Genomic DNA, 6,450 nt, shown 5'->3' on the forward strand with positions numbered 1-6,450 from the left:
GAGGAACACACTTTTCATGGAAACGTAAGGCATCCATGACTGCCATAACGTAAGCCGCCGCTGTGCGCGTATACCCGTTCCCCGTAGGGAGGAGCAAGCCGCCGCTTAGAGACGAAGCATAAAGTGTCCTCATTCCACATAGGGCAAGCTGGATGAATCCGTTTTACCCAGGACGGCCGAAGCGGCGTGGACCAGGGGAGAACTGAACTTTATACTTCACACCACAGTAAGTCTACGTGTCCTCTTCCACATAGGGCAAGCTAGAACTAACTATCTTACCCAGGACTGCCGAAGCAGCGTGGACCAGGGGAGGAACACACTTTTCATAGAAACGTAAGGCATCCATGACTGCCATAGTGCGTAAGCCGCCGCTGTGCGCGTAAACCCGTTCCCCGTAGGGAGGAGTCAAGCCGCCGCTTAGAGACGAAGTATTAAGTGTCCTCTTCCACATAGGGCAAGCTAGAATGAACTATCTTACCCAGGACCGCCGAAGCAGCGTGGACCAGGGGAGAACTGAACTTTATACTTCACACCACAGTATTGAGTAATGTGCCCTCTTCCACATAGGGCAAGCTGGAATGTTCCATTTTACCCAGGACGGCCGAAGCGGCGTGGACCAGTGGAGGACTACACAATCATGAGGTTTGATATCGACTTGTGTGTTTCAATAGGGTACCGATGGTATGTTTTGAACCGATTTGATTTAGCCATTCTGAAGTCATCACTTGGTTGAAGCGCTGAACTAGGGAGGCATCGTTTACATATATATTGGTTTTCGCATGCTCTACTAGGTTAATGTCATGAGGTTGGCTATCGAGCATGCCCAAGTGATGACTTGATTGTGTGCTTGCTTGAATTCTTCACATTTCATACCATCGGTTAGTTGTCGAATCATTCCTCGATCATAACCTTCGTTCTTGGTTCATGTATGCTCTCTTCCACATAGGGCAAGCTAGAATTAACTATCTTACCCAGGACCGCCGAAGCAGCGTGGACCAGGGGAGAACTATACTTTGTCTTGTATGCCCTCTTCCACATAGGGCAAGCTAGAATTAACTATCTTACCCAGGACCGCCGAAGCAGCGTGGACCAGAGGAGGACTATACTTTGTTCATAACACCACAGTATTGAGTAATGTGCCCTCTTCCACATAGGGCAAGCTAGAATGAACTATCTTACCCAGGACCGCCGCAGCGGCGTGGACCAGTGGAGGACTACACAATTAAGAGGTTTGATATCGACTTGTGTGTTTCAATAGGGTACCGATGGTATGTTTTGAACCGATTTGATTTAGCCATTCTGAAGTCATCACTTGGTTGAAGCGCTGAACTAGGGAGGCATCGTTTACATTACTTGTATATATATTGGGTTTCGCATGCTCTACTAGGTTAATGTCATAGGGTTGGCTATCGAGCATGCCCAAGTGATGACTTGATTGTGTGCTTGCTTGAATTCTTCACATTTCATACCATCGGTTAGTTGTCGAATCATTCCTCGATCATAACCTTCGTTCTTGGTTCATGTATGCTCTCTTCCACATAGGGCAAGCTAGAATTAACTATCTTACCCAGGACCGCCGAAGCAGCGTGGACCAGGGGAGAACTATACTTTGTCTTGTATGCCCTCTTCCACATAGGGCAAGCTAGAACTAACTATCTTACCCAGGACCGCCGAAGCAGCGTGGACCAGTGGAGGACTATACTTTGTTCATTACACCACAGTATTAAGTATGGTGTCCTCTTCCACATAGGGCAAGCTAGAACTAACTATCTTACCCAGGACCGCCGAAGCAGTGTGGACCAGGGGAGGACTATACTTTATACTTCACACACTAGCCATACTGAAGTCATCACTTGGTTGAAGCGCTGAACTACGGCGGGGTAATCGTTTACAGGTTATAATCATATAGCTGCATGCTCATTAGTAGATAATGGAATATTGTATGGCAATATGAGCATGCCCAAGTGATGACTTTGTTTCAAGCTCAACAGGTAGGGTATTGAGTCCTCTTCCACATAGGGCAAGCTAGAATGAACTATCTTACCCAGGACCGCCGGAGCAGCGTGGACCAGTGGAGGACTCTATACTTTATACTTCACACCACAGTATTGAGTACGACTTGCATAAAGCCCCTAATGAGAACCACGAGGGCTCTCTCAATGTAGAACCACGAGGGCTCTAGTACCGATTCTCTCGGTACGGCTTGGTCCGTGTTCCTTTATGCTTGTACTCTAAGTATTAAGTATAGAGTCCTCTTCCACATAGGGCAAGCTAGAACTAACTATCTTACCCAGGACCGCCGAAGCAGTGTGGACCAGGGGAGGACTATACTTTATACTTCACACACTAGCCATACTGAAGTCATCACTTGGTGGGGGTGAACTACGGCGGTATCTATCGTTTTGGTTCGGTCTATATAGGGTCGCTTGCATGCTCATTCGAATATAATGTAATTGTGTATGGCAATATGAGCATGCCCAAGTGATGACTTTGTTTCAAGCTCAACAGGTAGGGTATTGAGTCCTCTTCCACATAGGGCAAGCTAGAATGAACTATCTTACCCAGGACCGCCGGAGCAGCGTGGACCAGTGGAGGACTCTATACTTTATACTTCACACCACAGTATTGAGTACTTCTTGCATAAAGCCCCTAATGAGAACCACGAGGGCTCTCTCAATGTAGAACCACAAGGGCTCTAGTACCGATTCTCTCGGTACGGCTTGGTCCGTGTTCCTTTATGCTTGTACTCTTAGAAAGTCTCAACCCGGAGGTCTTGACTTTGATTGTCATAGTTGGACTACGACGGGGCATCCGACCATTGCTGATCGAACACCCCTGATTCACCATCTTTCGGGTAGGCGGTACGCGTACCTCCGGACGCGGAAGTCTCAACCCGGAGGTCTTGACTTTGATTGTCATAGTTGGACTACGACGGGGTATCCGACTCATCGAATACCCCAGAAGCACACCATCTTTCGGGTAGGCGGTACGCGTACCTCCGGACGCGGAAGTCTCAACCCGGAGGTCTTGACTTTGATTGTCATAGTTGGACTACGACGGGGTATCCGACTCATCGAATACCCCAGAAGCACACCATCTTTCGGGTAGGCGGTACGCGTACCTCCGGACGCGGAAAGTCTCAACCCGGAGGTCTTGACTTTGGTTGTCATAGTTGGACTATGACGGGGCATCCGACCATTGCTGATCGAACACCCCTGTTACACCATCTTTCGGATAGGCGGTGCGCGACACCACCGACGCGGAAAGTCTCAACCCGGAGGTCTTGACTTTGTATTGTTGGATAGTCCTCTTCCACTATAGGGCAAGCTGGAAATATTCCATTTTACCCAGGACTGCCGAGGCAGCGTGGACCAGGGGAGAACTTCACGGAATCTTCAGGCATCCATGATTGCCATAGTGCGTAAGCCGCCGCTGTGCGCGTCAACTCGTTCCCCGTGAGGAGGAGTCTAGCCGCCGCTAAAAGACGAAGCATTAAGTGTCCTCATTCCACTATAGGGCAAGCTAGAATTAACTATCTTACCCAGGACCGCCGAAGCAGCGTGGACCAGGCGAGGACTATACTTTATACTTCACACCACAGTATTGAGTACGACTTGCATAAAGCCCCTAATGAGAACCACGAGGGCTCTCTCAATGTAGAACCACGAGGGCTCTAGTACCGATTCTCTCGGTACGGCTTGGTCCGTGTTCCTTTATGCTTGTACTCGCGGAAAGTCTCAACCCGGAGGTCTTGACTTTGATTGTCATAGTTGGACTACGACGGGGCATCCGACCATTGCTGACCGAACACCCCTGATTCATCATCTTTCGGATAGGAGGTGCGCCCACCTCCGACGCGGAAGTCTCAACCCGGAGGTTCGGACTTAGAGTTTTTCCCATTTAAAAGTTTTTCTCTTAGCCATACTGAAGTCATCACTTGGTGAACGATTGAACTAGGGCGGGTTAATCGTTTATAGGTATCATGTGGTTTGCATGCTCTCTTAGGTTAAGGTCATGTGGTTGGCTATCGAGCATGCCCAAGTGATGACTTTGTTTCACGCTTGCTTGATTTCTTCATGATTCCCTGTTATATAGTGTAATCATTCGAGAACAGGGAATCTTTGGTTTTGCTCAACAGGTATTGGATGTCAACTTGGTATCTAGATCGCATTAAGTCTCAACCCTTAGGTTCGGACTTGTATAGTGACATCTTGTTACGGTCTTGAGTCTCAACCCGCAGGTTCGGACTACTTAGTGTTTGATCGAATATAATATGGCAACTTGTGCCTAAGTCTCAACCCGCAGGTTCGGACTTCTGTTTATTTGGCCAATGTATGTATAAGGCAACTTGTGCCTAAGTCTCAACCCGCAGGTTCGGACTTGTGTATTTGTTCGAAGTCATGTATAAGGCAACGTGTGCCTAAGTCTCAACCCGCAGGTTCGGACTTGTTAGTGTTTCGTCAACTTTCATATGGCAACTTGTGCCTAAGTCTCAACCCGCAGGTTCGGACTTGTGTATTTGTTCGAAGTCATGTATAAGGCAACTTGTGCCTAAGTCTCAACCCGCAGGTTCGGACTTGTGTATTTGTTCGAAGTCATGTATAAGGCAACGTGTGCCTAAGTCTCAACCCGCAGGTTCGGACTTGTTAGTGTTTCGTCAACTTTCATATGGCAACTTGTGCCTGAGTCTCAACCCGCAGGTTCGGACTTCTATAGTGTTTCGTCAATTATCATATGGCAACTTGTGCCGAAGTCTCAACCCGCAGGTTCGGACTTCTGGAAGGATCACTTGGCCACTAATGATCCTTCCGCAGGTTCACCTACGGAAACCTTGTTACGACTTTTACTTCCTCTAAATCATCAAGTTCGGTCAACTTCGATAAAGCAGACGCGGTTCACGAGGATCCAGCGAACGATCATCTCCAAAGACCTCACTAAATAATCCATCGGTAGTAGCGACGGGCGGTGTGTACAAAGGGCAGGGACGTATTCAACGCTGGCTGATGACCAGCACTTACTAGAAGTTCCGAGTTCATATGGACCATTGCAATCCATAATCCCTACTAAGTGAGTATTTGAGTGATTTCCCGTTCCTCTCGGAATAGGAGACACGCTGCTACCCACATTGTAGCACGCGTGTAGCCCAGAACATCTAAGGGCATCACGGACCTGTTATCGCTCGATCTCATTTTGCTAAACACAAATTGTCCTGCTAAGCAGCGTACCGTAAGTGCACTTGCGCACACGAACAGCGAAGGTGTCAGGTCATACTCCACCGAAAGGTCCTAACCCGTTCCAATCGGCATCGACGCATTAACGCTGACTGCGTTCTAGTTAGCATATGTGAGTCACGTTCGTTATCGGAATTAACCAGACAAATCAATCCACGAACTAAGAACGGCCATGCACCACTACCCTTAAATTTGAGAAAGAGCTATTAATCTGTCTCACCTCCATAAGTTCGGACCTGGTAAGTTTTCCCGTGTTGAGTCAAATTGAACCGCAAGCTCCATTTCATTGTGGTGCCCTTCCGTCAATTCCTTTAAGTTTCAACTTTGCAACCATACTTCCCCCGGAACCTGACTTTGGTTTCCCGGAAGCTACTGAGAGCACCTGGTTGTAGCGTCTCCCAATTGCTAGTTGGCATCGTTTACGGTTAGAACTAGGGCGGTATCTAATCGCCTTCGATCCTCTAACTTTCGTTCTTGATTAAAGAAAGCATCCTTGACAAATGCCTTCGCTTTAGTTAGTCTTACGACGGTCTACGAATTTCACCTCTCGCGCCGTAATACTAGTGTCCCCAACTACTTCTGTTAATCATTACCTCCGGTCTGAGTACAAACCAATGAAAGATTAGACCAAGGTCGTATTCCATTATTCCATGCAAGATTATTCTAGGGCGTTTGGGCACCCTGCTTTAAGCACTCTAATTTGTTCAAGGTAAACGTGAGCGGTCGAGCTCTATGTTACACTTGCACCCGTTGAAGGGCACACCATGACACAGACTTGGTGCCCTACCACACCATTGAGTCGCAACCAGATTCCGACTTGGCCCACCGACCACGGGTTGACCGGGTCGGCGGAGCCGGACTGTGTTGGACAAGTATCAACTTCGAACGTTTTAACCGCAACAATTTTAATATACGCTAGTGGAGCTGGAATTACCGCGGCTGCTGGCACCAGACTTGCCCTCCACTTGATCCTCGTAGAAGGATTTATGCTCTACTCATTCCAATTATGAAACATCATTAAAGAGTTTCATATTGTTATTTCTCGTCACTACCTCCCCGTCCCGGGATTGGGTAATTTACGCGCCTGCTGCCTTCCTTGGATGTGGTAGCCATTTCTCAGGCTCCCTCTCCGGAATCGAACCCTGATTCCCCGTTACCCGTTGCAACCATGGTAGTCCTCTATACTACCATCCATAGTTGATAGGGCAGATATTTGCGA

The sequence above is a fragment of the Anopheles ziemanni genome (assembly GCF_943734765.1).
Source record: "Anopheles ziemanni chromosome X unlocalized genomic scaffold, idAnoZiCoDA_A2_x.2 X_unloc_93, whole genome shotgun sequence".
In the NCBI taxonomy this organism is placed as follows: domain Eukaryota; kingdom Metazoa; phylum Arthropoda; class Insecta; order Diptera; family Culicidae; genus Anopheles; species Anopheles ziemanni.